Raw genomic sequence first — 15,283 nt, forward strand, 5'->3', positions numbered from 1 at the left:
TGCCTTCATGTGCGGTGGGACATTTTGGTAGTAGTTCTGTCTCCCATCCCTTTGTTGAATTGGTTTGCCCTCTTGTAATGCGCAAAAATAGATATTTGTATATATTCAAACCTATGTGTTTTTTAAAGAAGGAATATTGAAAAGTAATTTTTGGCCCTACACTGCAGCTACAGTATTTCTTTTGACATACTATTTGTAGAAACAGCATCTAAGCATTGAGCCTCTGGGTCATCACATCTGTGTTGTTTGACAACACTTAGCATACATAAAACTGGTTATATATTGTGAGCAATTCAAGACATCTGAGTTACCAGTACCAACAGTGTCAGTCAGAACCAAAGGTTCACCCCCTCCTTTGAAGGACACTATATACTAAATGTATAAGACTTAAAATTGCTCCACAAGTAAAATAAAACACTGACACTTAGTATACAGTATATCCTGATTTCCTGATCAATCAGTACTTCGACTATGACTGAAAATGTGCAAAATAGTGAATAATGTGAGTATTCAAAAGAGTGCCAAAGAGCTTGAATATGTTCCTTTATTTTGTTTAAGCCTTTGCCTGTCAGCGAGACATAAGTGACAGGAGACAGCTATGACTATAAACATTGTTTTTCAAGCTTGCAATGTCACATGGTATATCTAATTATCATGATATGAAAATGAATCAGTGCTCACAGTAGCATAAAGTTGTATTCCAGTCAAGACAGGAGTCGTTCTCCGATCTCATTATTCTAACTGCCACACACACCGGTCCCTCCACAAACAACTAAGATGTACACCATACAGACTTATTCCCCCTGAAGATGCCTGCGTTTCCTTTCAGAGAATGATATGCATGTTCATATTTGCAGAAGAGAAAAGTCATTACTGTCCTACTGTATGTTCTCACACAAGCCTCTTGTGTAACAAGCTAAAGCCAGAAGTGCTATTTTTTCAACTGAGTCATGAGGACGAAAACAGTATTGTAATAATGTTAACCAAGGGCACTTCTCACATGTAATGTATGCACATGCACGCACATTCATCACTTTAACAAGCACACGTGCTACAATATAGTATGTCAGCGGCGCAACATACAAATTAATAACTGCACATCCTCTGCGACATAAGATTAAAAAATGACTATGACTCATACAACCACACACGAATGGAGAACAAAAGCGTAGGCTCCGGTCTGTGGTGACAAAGCCTGAGTGGAGCGGTGGGTCTGAACTTTTCCCCACTCCAATCGTGGGAGTGGACGACAGGCAGAGGCAAAGTCTCATTTCCCTGCTTCAAAAAGTCAGCAGCTCTGTAGTGTTTCATGTCCTGGCAGCCGGGGCTTTCCCTCTGCTCTGCCAGTAAATAAAACCTGACCTGAACCAGAATCCACTGCGGGGTAGCTGCAAGCACAGACTGCGGGGATCGCCTTCTGTTCAGTCTCTGCTTTCATGTGGAAGTGAGAGCGTTGTGGGCATTTGTCTGTGGCGGTAACTGAGTGGGTGTAGGGTTTCAATGTGATACTCGCTACAAGTAAAATTACCGCAGCAAGACGATAATGCTAACAAAAGTCTTTCCCATTTTCTTTCTCTTCTGCCCATGTCGTCACTCCTTTTTATTTTCTCTGTTGGAGTTCCTTTTTATCTTCCTTGCAGCTATTTAGGCTCATTCAGCCTACTCACCTTACTTGTCATCACTATGAGAGCTCTATCCTGCTGACCCATTGTTCACCATTAAGTACTGACTGGACCTGCCTCACATCAGCACTAATTGAAGAACACAGCTTTAATGAACAACAAGCTTTAATTGGCACGTCTTAATGGCCCTGCTTATCAAGTCAGGGTTTTTTTTCCAAGGCATGTGATGTTCTTCAAGTGATTAACTCTTCATTTGCTGTTTCACCACTGCTGCCGGGGAAACAGATTTGGGTCAATCCCCTGTATTAGTAGTTCCATGATTTATGACCAGCTGCACAGTCATAAAGGACACCGAGGATCGATAATCCACATGCCCACAGTGATCATATTAGAGACATTTGGGACATACAGAGTAGTTTAGGGTCAAAAGACTAATTTTTACAATGTACAGTATATCTGAAGGGATTAAACTTTCTAAGGTGAGAGAGAATTTGACTTTTGCAGAGAAGAAAGTGCAAAAAATCCCAAACAGTATTGATGACTAGTATGGAGCCAATTTCTGCCAATAAAAAAATGCTCATGGTAAGTCAAAAATATTGGCTTTTTTCATAATTTTTACTTAAAAAAAAATCTCCATTTCTAAAACTTTTAATCTAAAAATTCTGAATTATAAAGTCAAAGTTTTAACTTTAGAAAGTCAGACTTTTGACTCCGTAAAAAAAATTGAAAACTTGTATTAGTCTTTTAATTTGTTTTGTTTCTTCTTTTGCCGGCAGAGATGGGCTTCCACAGATCAGTAAGTCGTGCAAATGTAGACAACAAAATTAAATTGTTATTGTGTTACTGCTAAATAAATAGGAGAGAAACTGTGCATCATCTAAGAACTGTCTGTATACAAATTTGTACATGCTGCAAATGAAACAAAATAAATAGAAGCGATAATTTTGCCCAATAAAATAAATCTGCTGACTTTATTTCTACTTTTATTTAGATATTTCTATTCAGGATCATTAAGTGTGGAGCTTTTCCCAGCATGAAAGAAAACACTCCCGACTTATCGTCAATTCACATTCATACCTCATTTCATCTGACCTGCTATTCAGAAAGCTGAATGTTAATAAAGCACAATGTTTGGATTTCAACCTTTTGAAATCATTCGATTATTTGAAAGTATGAAATTGTTAAATATAAAATGGGACATTTTGGCCACAATACATTATTAATAGCATCCCATAAAAAACCCTACAGCAGGACTCAGGAAGATAATTTAAAAAACACAGCCTAAATGAAGTGTATATATTTTACATCTGTTAAGATGAATGATTTGTGGTGCTACTGCAGAACAAGAGGCCTAGTTACAGTCTGCGCAGGAAAAATGAGGCGCTTCACCCCAGGCAATCAATAATAACCCCAGATTGATATTTAGGTGCATAAGAACATGCTAAATAAAATATTAGCTTTTTTCTGTGTGTGTGTGTGTGTGTGTGTGTGTGTGTGTGTGTGTGTGTGTGTGTGTGTGTGTGTGTGTGTGTGTGTGTCACAGTTGACAGTGTGACTCATTGGGCACTGGGTGGCCCTGTCAGGCCTCTTATCTTGCTGCTGACTGAACGTTCCTGGTTCTGTAAACATAGACAAATGTGCCCTACAGGAGCGCCTGCCGGCCTGCAGCTCCCACATGCCTCCAACTAATGAATTTTTAAAGACAGCATCAATCAAACCGCAGGCCAGATCAATAGACCACAGAGTGGATTTCATCAGCGCTGCAGAGCTAGGTTTTGGTACACACATCGCTTCCACCCAGCCGTCTTGTCAAGCAGCCTTTCACTTCAACCGAGCGTCACTTTGGCTTTGGTTAAAGCCAGGGCAGCCGACCAAGAGCAGAGCAATATTATCAAGGCAGGTCGGTCCAGTAATAGAATCAGATTACAGAGATTAGGGAGTGTTTACAGTATGATGGCAGCGTGTCCTCTACGCAGGACTGACTGACCCTACATGGTTGATTAGGACGTTTATAGCCAGTCAATCAGAGCAACGCCAAATTGATCATGGACCATCATTGATTTGGCTCACTTTACAAAACACTAAGGTCATTGTGGACATGTATCCGCGACAGAGACAGCTGACTGGAACTGCACACCAGTGCCTTTACACAATAATGTAATGCCATTGTATCCAAGAAAGCCACATGCACAAGGTAATACACCCACACAAACAGATGGGGGAGTTGCCATGCAATAATAGCTCCAGACACACATAGACCCCATTTCCACATGGTATTAAAATTTTGATCTGAGTGATCCGATCACAAGTGGACAGCTCTAAGTACATGTGTTTACAACTGGCAGTATTCTGTCTCCAAATGCGTCCTGAGTGACCACTTGTGATCGTATCTCACTTCCCCGCTCTATATGTAAATAAACGTACATCATTTTGCACACTCCGCTACACATTCTCAGCATTTTCTTCTCTCACTTGGCAGATTGGAGTTTTAGTTATACACACATTTACACAGACACTGAACTACTCTTAAAGCAGAAATTAAATTTAGTTTTGAGGTAAATTTGAAGGGACCAGAGCCACAGAAACATTTCATTTGTACAGAGAGTCTGGCCACTCTCGATTGACAAGTGTTAACTTCCTTGAAGGCAGGTACTCTGTTGAAGTTTAAAACTTTGGATCTGCCCAGAGCCACTCTGGATCTGCCATAACTAATCGCTAACGTTTGGTCGTGACGTCGGCTTAGCATCACTAGCGTTCGCCTTAGCCAACTCCTTCACCACCAACGGAGCGAGTTGGAAAAACTGTTCCCGAACCCCGTGGGGAGGAGGGCCACAACATCATGGCCACCAACACAACTCAGCAAAGATTGTTCTTGCTCGGGCTTTAACTTCTGGATATTCGGCAGCGTTGTCACAACGGACAGAATGGCTTTGCTCGCATCTTTCACCGCCGCCGTTACGGAACTACAACTCAAACTAGCGCACGGCCTCAACGTCATCGTTCTCAGCCACTTTCTCTGTTCGCTGATTGGACCGTTAAAGATTTGACCGGAGAAAACCCAAGAATATACCACAAACCCAGATGGAGTACTGAAGGAAAATGAAAATTGAGCGGAAGTACGTAGGAGGGCGGACCCAGGCTAGGAACGTTGGTCAAAATAATGAAAATAATATAAAAGTCAATGATGTATTTAATTGATTTATCACATGACATCCCAACATGTCAGCAAGCTCATAACTATCTTACCTGCATTAATATCCAACATGCAGTAATGTTGTTAAGTTGAATGTAAAATGCCATGCTAGGCTAAGGTTGGGATTAAACTTGAATTAGTCTGGCTAAACTAATGTACATTGTTGGGATAAAGCCTGACAACAGTTCTTTCCAATCTTGCTATCTCCGCAATGGGGGCTTAGCACCACCCAGGACAGTTGTGATTGGTTTAAAGAAATACACACCGGAGCGTTTTTTTCTTTATTCCAGAATTGATAGGCGGTGTCAGACTACACTTGATGGAACTAGTTAATTATTCAAGACGACTACACTTGAAGGCAGAGTGAAAAGCCGGCCATCATAAAGAGGGGGGAGACAAAATATTGTTTAAATATGGCCATAATGTGGCCGGGTTGGCTCGGTTGGTGGAGCGGGCGCACATATGTAGAGGTTTACTCCTTGTCACAGCGACCGCGGGTTCGACTCTGACCTGTGGCCCTTTGCTGCATGTCATTCCCCTTCTCTCTCCCCTTTCATGTCTTCATCTGTCCTGTGGAATTAAAGGCCTAAAATGCCCCCCCCCCCCAAAAAAAAAAAGAAATATGGCCACAGTTTCAGACATTCTCTCCAGGAAGGCTTTTGTTGTGACAGAAATAGTTGTGCAAGCTTACTAATCACAGTGTGAAGGGGGTGTTGGATTGTTGATTACAGAAATCCCTCCCTCCTCCAGTTTTAGCCCATGACCTTTTACAACACTTGAGTCTATTCAGTCAGGAAAATCATGGGTATTATGACTTTCCACTCTGCCATCAAGAAATATCTGTATCACGGAAACTTCATGCAAGAGATATTTTTTAAAGATTATTTTTTGGGCTTTTCCGCCTTTATTTGATAGGACAGCTAGGTGAGAAAGGGGAGAGAGAGAGGGGGAAGACATGCAGGAAATCGTCACAGGTCGGATTCGTAACCCTGGACCTCTGCGTCGAGGCATAAACCTCTCAGTATATGTGTGCCTGCTCCTCCCACTGAGCCAACCCGGGCCATGTGGAAGTATTTTTTAAAAGGAGAATGCCAACTCTCTGTGTTGTGTTAATTCAGTCTAATTCAGCCATCTGCGTGAGAGGGCCATCCACTCGACCCTGCTATAAGAAAATCTTCACAGAGGCAGTGGATCTATCAATTTACCTGCGATAAAGATAAAAGCGTCAGCTTTCTCACATCTCCTCGCTCTGCCTTCGACTTTTGGAAAGCAAGAAATTGCTAAAAGATTAGATGCTTAGGAGGAAGCAATTTTTCAGCTTTACGGTGCAGTGATAAGAAATCAAGAGGGGAGTAATCCCCTTAAATCAAATTTGATGCAATTAAATTAAATTAGAAATGTTGGGAGGAATATAAAATAAGAGGCTACATCATAAGCAATAATACATGGACAGAGAAATAGCAAAATGTACCAAGGAATCATAAAAAACTATTTGCTCATTGGTGAAAACAGAAGAAGGATGTTGCATCTGTCTGTGAACATACAAAAAATTACTTCTGCCTGCAAGCGAGCATACTCATGTGAACTCTGAAGGAAAAAAGCACAGAGGTGGAGCACATGGACAAAACAGCCAGAGGCCCCGTATGACGCTAAACAAAAGTTCATTTTCAGGGTGACTTCAATCTATAATTACTCTTACATATCTGTAGGATATTCCAGAGCTGTGGTCTCTTGGTCTAGACTCCAATCTCGAAACCAAATCTTGACAGTCTAGCCTCTGGCTCACAGACACATTGTGACTGTGCCTCCTAGAGGTCTGATCAGGCCGAATTTTTTCGTCCGAACCCGGCCCGCGTCCGACAGAGCCGTGACCAAACCCGGCCCGAGCCCGGCAGGCATTAAGATATTTATGTCCAAGCCCGACCCGAGCCCGACAATCTCGTTTTTTTTCTCATACTAATGACACATGTATGTTTGTTTGTGTGGAAAGCCCGCTTTTATTAAGCAACTATAGGAAGGCATTTGGAAATGTCAACAGATGAGCGCATCAGCACACACGGGGGAACAAGCGCACGTTAATAAGCTGTTTAATTTAAAATGTTCAATGTGCTAACCTTTCATGCTTGCTTCGATTCCGACCGTGATCAGAAAACCAGGGGAGACTCATTACCTCCAGGGCCGACGTTATATAACGTCGGGGTTAAAATCCTGTTTCTGGTGAGCAGATGAATGAACTTGGCTTTCAGTCTGGGGTTTATCTCGGACACCGCACACACTGTGTACAAAACTTAAACTTATTCCACCAACTCTGCTCCGGTCGCATCTACACGTCTGCTTCCTCTTTTCTCTATCTCTCTTCTGCCCACTTTACACACAAAATGAGCTCTCTTAAAAGGAGCCGCAGCACCATTTTACAACAAATGCCTTATCGCGCTGATGTGACCGAGCCCGTTACCATTGGGACCGTTGGGACCCGTCGGGCTCGGGTCGGGTATCCATGCCTTAGTGCCTCCATGATAATGTTGAAGGATCAGACTTTTAGGGGGGGCTCAGCCCCTAATGAGAATGTGACACAGATACAGTGCCTTGCAAAAGTGTTCACCCCCCCTGCTAAATCAGTAATTTCATTAACCGATACTCTCTGAGCTAGCTACTGAACAACAACGTCAGCTAACTTTTTTTTTAACTAAACCTGAGACTTCATAAATCACAGCAATATCGACCAATTTGACATAATGTTCTAACATTCATCAATTTTAGTTGCTTACGTTTCAATTTGGGTTCTAATCTGCGACTTGAAATTACCAACTTCTTCTCTGGGGACTGCCAACGTTAAACTTCACAACAGCACTCCTGCTCTCCCTCTGACAGATTAGATAGAGACTCAGCCAAAGGCGGGAGTCTGGCACAACCACCTCCGATTGGCCGACACTATGTTTCTGTTAACCCTTTCCTTGACTGGGTTACAGGTGCGTAGCATTGGCGACAGCGACACAGGATATTAAACCTGTTTCCTGCTCTTTCAACCTGTAATTGTTTGTCTTCTGTCACTAACAGACACGTTTGCAAACTCTAACTTGAAGCACATACATTTTTTTTTTTTTTTAATTATTACTATAATTTTAGGGGGGCTGAGATTAAATTTAGGGAGGCTCAGAGTCTAAAATCGGCAATGGTGAGTCCCATAAAGTCTATATGATTAAGTGTTAATCAAAGAAACCGACTCCAACAAGGAAAATTATCTTGTATGAACCTGTAATCGTTTAAGACATGAGTAACTTAATTTTCTGTATTGTGCAACTAGATGACTGTGTTGCTAAATGAACTATACACATAATCCACAAATACTAGCATGCATAAAGTATACTCAGAAGCTGTACTAGCATACACTGTCCTTTAATCTGCAGCAAAAGCAACAAAAGAAAAACATTTGCTGTTTTTCTCTGTTTGTCTGCCAAGAAAAGGATTTCAGCAGCACTAAAGAGACAAGGACAAGCAAAAAAAAAAAAGAAGCAGAGCTGTTTGGCTAAAAGCCTGCTGGATTATTTCATTCTCAAGGACATATGTATATGTATGTCCTATACTCCACTAAGTCCCGTCACCATTTATCTGAGCCCACCCCACCCAGCCCCATTGTATCATACTCAGTTACAGAGAGCCCCCCCTGGCAATTTCTGCTCAGCTGCTTATAAAAAAGGAAGTCATGTAAGCCTTTAGAGCCACAGGGATTGGAGACCCCTTGTGTAAAGCTGGGTACATTCACTCTCTAGTTTTGCTTTTGGACTATTTTTTTTCTGAGCCCCTCTCTGAAAGTCAAGAGACTTTTAAGTCGCTCTTCACAGAAACTTTGCTTATTCAAAAGTTGAAAGGCCAGAGAATCTTACGAGGAGTACAGGTTTTACAAAACAGGGTCATTGTAAGATAACTTTACCATAAGTGGCACTTAGACCTTGAAATATTCTGTATGTACAAAGTGTATTAATTAGCTGATCTATTCAGACTCATCTATTTATAAAATATGCTAGTGATTCAGTTCTATGCAGTCATAGTTTACGTCATAAAACCAAAATACCATTTTTTGTAGTGACCAACAGCTCCCAACATGTCAGCTGGTCAGGACATCCCAGTAGCTCTCAAATTGGGATTATAAAAACAGGGGGTGATTATAATAAAATCCATTTGGAGTCACTGTACCTGTATTTTGTGATTAGAAGCCAATTTTAAAGGTGCAATATGTAATACTGACAGTTAGTGTTTAAAATGGTTACTGCAGTCCAAATTTAAAACACTGGAGAGAGCCGTCTTCCACAGCCCCTCCTCCCCAGACTCGAAGTTCACGGGGGTTGCCAGGTTGAGAATGCTGAACCCAATGTCCCACAATGTCAATGTTAGCTAGATGCTAGTCTCACATTGCCAGACATTACTTTACAGTGCAGTAGAGTATCTAGTTGCTATCTATGTTGACAGCCATAAAAGCCTGTGCACTGGCGGGAGCTCTGTACCCGGCTGACAGGCATCTTTTATCGGCTAAACATTTCAACAACTGCTGAAAAGACAGCGACCTAGCGATCCTCTGTACCCGACTGACAGCCACGATTTCTCGGCTTAAAATTACTGCCACAACCAGTTAAAAGACCACAAGCTTGCGGTTGTCTGTACCCACAGTCACCGTTTGTTGGCTACGGCCACTGAACAGAAGCAGAGGAAGAATTTCGGCAGGGGGGAGATTTTCGTTTCTACTACTTTCCAGACCACGTTATATATAAAAAATTAAATAAACATATAGCCTTTCTTCCATATGATTATAACTTTGTCTAAGTGTATGTGTAGATTAATAAAAATATTTTTCTTGCTGCATGATCTACAAAATAATTTACGCAGCTTGTCTATACACTGTACATTATGGTTGCATGTCAGTTTGTAACAAAGTGGGAATCATCTTACTGTCCAACATATTATGACCTTAAAGCTTGCGATGGTAATATTAGCCACAACAATATTCCATAACCTAACAAACTGTATTGCAGAACGACCTGTGGAGAATGTAAGATGTGTCCAAATTCAACAATTCAGACTACACGGTTGTTTTGCAAAAGTTAAAATGCATGTTTCCATTATTAGGAAGTCCCAACTTGCAGTTTCTGTCATGTCTGCCACGGTGGTTGTAAACAGCTGTGGCAGGCTTGCCCGGTACTCCTGGAACTTTAGCAGCTAGCAGGTTAGCAGCTAGCACGTTAGCAGTTATCGCATTAACATGGCACCATTAGCCTGCACCAGTAGGGATCACTTCACTGACTGTGTCTCAACTTTTTTTGCGAGTAACTAACCTGAGTAATTTAATGCGAGCAAACTGTTTGTTTACCAGGGCTGCAACCAGCACATTGTTTTTGCGTGTTTGCTTTTCAATGCGGTCGTCAATATGGGCAGTTGACAACAACACACAGGCCAAAACAAAAACAGACATTCCGTCACGGAATGGAAATTTCAAAGGAGAATAAACTGGCTTTACCATTGTTGTCAGAGAAGATAGTAGGGCTGCAGCTATCGATCATTTTAGTAATCGAGTATTCTACCTAGTCTACCTAGTATTCCATCGATTAATCGGATAATAAATACTTTTGTTGTGTACTTATGCAGACTACACTTGAATCATTTCTTATTTGATTATTTAGAAATTGATTCATAATGGCGCAACCATCTGTGGTAGCCATGCTGTTTCTAGCCATATGTGTTTGTTTGAGCTTAATGCGGCTGCAGAAAATCGATGTGTGACAAACCACAAGTTGTAAAACTGTACATGTAAAACACAAAGCGAAAAAGGGATGCTTGGTATGCACAATATGCACGCAGATCAATCTCATGTAACGAGTCCCAAAGAAAGCACGCTCAGACCACTTCAGGTTGTGATGGTGGCATCTGAGTTTAAGTATAAAACAAACCAAACTCAGAATCAAACATATTTTTTTTATACCTATTTCCGTTTATTGGGGTTTGTACTTTTATCTTACCTTTGCCTTGGACCGTATCTTCTGGAGTAAAGCCTCTTTACAACATGTATGCGTTGTTTCTGTTCTTCTCCTGCATTTCTGATACAGATGGTGTTGTCATGCCTCCAGCTGATGCAGAGTGCTGATAAAACAGAGACAACAAAACATCTTTGTGTTTTCAAATCTGGGAAGCATTACCACCCCCGCAAAACACATAAGATGGGCATAGAGAATAAAATCGAGGGTATATGGGCTTTAACAATTCTCCCTGCACACTAGCCAGTAATATTTTCCAATATATTGTTGGGAGGAGATGGCAACAATTTCTACATTTTTATTTCAAGTAAACAAATTCTCATTTTTCAGTCTCAGGTCTGATGAAGTTAAGCTTCAACTCATGCAGGAAAACATGTGGGAGAGAATGAAGTCAACCAAGGTAAAAACGGAAAAAGCTTGATTACATCTGAAAGCTGAAAACATTGCTTTAATATATAACAGTTTATAAAGGAATCATATTTTATCAGAATCCTTGTCATCAAAATAATGTGAAATAACGCGGCAAGAAATTGCAAAAGTTGATTGATTTTCCGCTTAAACACACCTGCCAACAGGCTTAGGGAAATACATGTGTGTGGCCTGCCACTCTGTCAACAACAGGCATCCAACACAAAGACTGCTGTCAAGCACTGACAGTGAAGAATGTTTCTCACTGTTACTGATTAAGAGACAGCAAGAAATAGATAAATCATCAGTGCTGCTCTAGATCCAAAGCTTTTCGAAGGCCAACCTCAGCCATCTGTTAAAGTAAGACCCCCCCCCTTTCAGACACACACACTTTAATGTGTAAACTCCTCTGCTGCCTGCAGAGCTGCACAGGGCCTCATGAAAGGCCACGGTGACTGTTAACAAACCCACTTCCTCCCTCCGCATCAGTCAGTCAAGGCCGATCAGTCAAAAGGCAGACAGTTCAAAGCACCACTGATTTATATTCTGACGACTCAAAGAATAACCATGAACCCTTTTATTGTTTTGATGTGTCTCCTCTGCATTTCCCAGCAGTCTTAGCTGTTCATGCCAATTATCAAATTCTTCTTATTCTTCTCAAGTTGCTGGTCCAAACAATTGCTGCTGCAAGAAGTGTCAAATGCATCACTTCCTGTGTGTCAGAGGACTTATCCATGGAAAAACCCTTTTTGAACCTAAAAGCTTTCATGACCTCAGGGATGAAAGAAAAACACACCAATCTAGCATGGATAAACTGTTTTTCTGAAAACCCAGTGTACTAAATAAAGTAAATACATTCCTCACTACAGCTCCTGGACTCCTGACGGCCGCCTAAGTAGCATCAAGAACGGTTAATAGTTCAATTACCACTTGGCAGGTTCGCTCTCAGGAGGAATCAACTGGTACCAGCTGATTAGCTATGCTGCTGCTCAATACAGCTACTGGATAACACTCACCCGCTTGTGAACTGGTGCAAAACTCGCTGGCTGTTGATAAACAACAAGAGCTACATGGGTGAGCTGAGACCAGTAGAGGAGACTCAGTAAAGTTCCCTTTAAGATATAGATGTTGGAACACTGCAGTTACATGAAACGAAAGATAACTAACTGCCCTCAGGCAAGTTGGATGCACGTTTATATGAGCAACAAATACAGAAATTATTTATAATGGTGGTCATGATGTTGAGGTATTTTAGTTAAACTATGAGAATTTAAACCATTGTTCTCAATCCAAGCTGACGTTCAAGCTGAAAATATATACTGTATTTTCTTTTAGTCTGGGATCCTTTCTTATGCTGAGTAAAACTTCAAAGACATGCTCCTGTACCAGAATGCGGCACAGACACACCTAATGGTGCATCGCTGTGATTGACAGGACTGCTCAAACATTAACCAGCTTTCGCAGGCTCTGTGCTGAGGTACCCTGCTTTTATGCTTGGAGTTGAAGAGGGGATAATTATCTCTGCCAGTGGAATCCATGCCGTGTATCTGCTCCAGCAAAGTGGAACATAGGGCATTAATGTATGAGAAAAAGGCACCAAATTGTGGTGGAACTATGACAACAAAGTAGGATGTTGCAGCCATTGTTCGAATTACGGGGGGTATTGGGGGGGTCCGACCCCCCTAGATGAGACTTGGACCCTCCCAAAAGGGATGAAAATAATAGTTTGAGGGGTACTGAAAAAAATGTAATAAAATATAATGTTAGCCTATCCAAAATTGTATGTATTTAAATGCAGTATTACCATCACATACCAACAATTCAGGAAATAATCTAATGAAATACAATCGTCAAACCCTCACTCCCCATTGGGCTGTACCATTTCTCTGGTACGTTCAGGTTCAGACTGTGTTCTTTGCTATGGTTCTTTGATATCATTCACTAGCTGTCAAAACGTAGGTACCGGGTACGGGCGCAGGTGCTGGTGTGTCAACGAAATTAAGAGTAACTGGCTGAATCAACTTTAATCTCTGCCTCTTAACTTGTAAAGATACATAATTGGTTGATTGTCTTAACTTTTCAATGTAGTTTGATTGATAATAATAATAATAACTATTGAGGTTTACATGATGGATTGACACATTCGTAATCCTGAATTTTGATAGTAAATGATTACATCTTGCTTTGCAAAGCACATACACCCTTTTGTGTTGTTTTATTATACTATGCATATGAATCTACACAAAACTGGAAAGTATGCTAAGATGAGGCAGCGATCGAATGGACAATATCATCTAGTGGTCGATAAAAAATATGGTGGAAATACTGACGAACTAAAACAAATGCACAGTGTAGACTGCAAATGCCTGATATACGAATGGGTTCACAAGCGGTGGCCATACATAATATTTCACTGCCTTTGTAACATAGAGATAGCCAACCTTTGAAAAACATTGAGTAGCAAGATTGCTATGGTTTAACCGGAGGTCTCCCTTCCACTCAGCGGCCACGACCATCGCTGTTGCTTAGCTTAAAAACGTTAGGCCTACAATCACACGCCGTTGCAGGAGTTCCATAGATATACTGATACGGAGAGAGGTTTAATGAGGCGATTTATCATTTTGTGCAATTTCATTCTTAATGTCTTAACAAGTGGGAATTTGCACTAATATTCAGGGAATTTAGCATATAGATTAGTGGTTCTCATGTGTGTAAGCCTATATAAAATGGAGAGTGACGTCACCAGTCGAAATAGCTGTAACCCCCCCCACCCCAAAAGCTCACGGCATAATTCGAACACTAGTTGCAGCTTTACACTCTGACAGGGTTTAATGTTGAATAAGTTGACGTAGTGTATACAAGGGTCATACCTCTTTCAAGTTGTATTCTGTAAATTTTCCTGCATGTTTGTGATGGGAAGCAGCCCTCAGCAGCACTTTATCCATCTGTGGACTAATGGATCAAAGCTCTGCAAAGTGAAGGAACATCATATTAAGACCAAGATGATAGGACATATTGAAACACCACTTGCATGCCATTGCCATCCAAATCACATTCACTTCCTAGTTTGGGTTTCTTAGAGGAATATAGTTGGCAAAACCTTCCGTCTTACCTCAAGGTCCATTTGGTAGTTGTTCTGGCGCTTTAGATCATATCATCCTCAGCCGATGTAATTTGCCCTGTTGTCATGGAATTGTAGATGTAAAATATTCAATTTGATCAATTTATAAAATATGCTATGTGTGCAATAGATTAAACCATTAAACATTATATAATGTAGTTAAAATGTGGTCTACGGGCGCCTGGGTCACTCACCTGGTGGAACGGGCGCCCCTGTGCGGAGGCTCGGTCCTCGACGCAGCGGCCGCGGGTTCGATTCCGACCTGCGGCACTTTGCTGCATGTCGTTCCCCCTCTCTCTCCCCTTTCATGTCTAGCTGTCCTGTCACAAATAAATACCTAAAATGCCACAAAAAAAAAAAACATCTTAAAAAAACAGAAGTGCTCTACCTGCAACAGGTGATAGTGTTCAGCATCAGTAATAATATACCAATAATCAGTGGTGGAAGGTAACTAAGCTCAAGCACTGTACTTCAGTAGGCCTATAATTGTGAGGTACTTGTACTTTACTTTTTTTTTTTTAACTTATATTAAGTAAGTACAACTTTAACAGAGTATTTTCAAACCGTAGTAGGCTATTGCTACTTTACTTCAGTAAAACATACATTATGAGTAGGCCTACTTCTTCCACCACGGATAGTAGGAATATCGCAGTGACTTACACATGGCACATTTAGCATTAGCACTAGTTTGCTAATTTAGCATCAGACTTTGAAACCAACTCCACGTGTAACTTCAGTAGCTACATCGCAGTTCATTAAAAGTGACAGATATGACTTTACCTTCTCTTATATATGATGAAAACCGAGCAATATGACGGTTAGCGTACGCCACCTAGCGTTAACTGTATCCATTTGAGTGTGATATTCGCAACACTGTATCTTCCTTCCTAACAAACGAGAGCAGCGAGAGCGCGCT

Source organism: Sander lucioperca, chromosome 21, assembly GCF_008315115.2.
Source record: "Sander lucioperca isolate FBNREF2018 chromosome 21, SLUC_FBN_1.2, whole genome shotgun sequence".
Lineage (NCBI taxonomy): Eukaryota > Metazoa > Chordata > Actinopteri > Perciformes > Percidae > Sander > Sander lucioperca.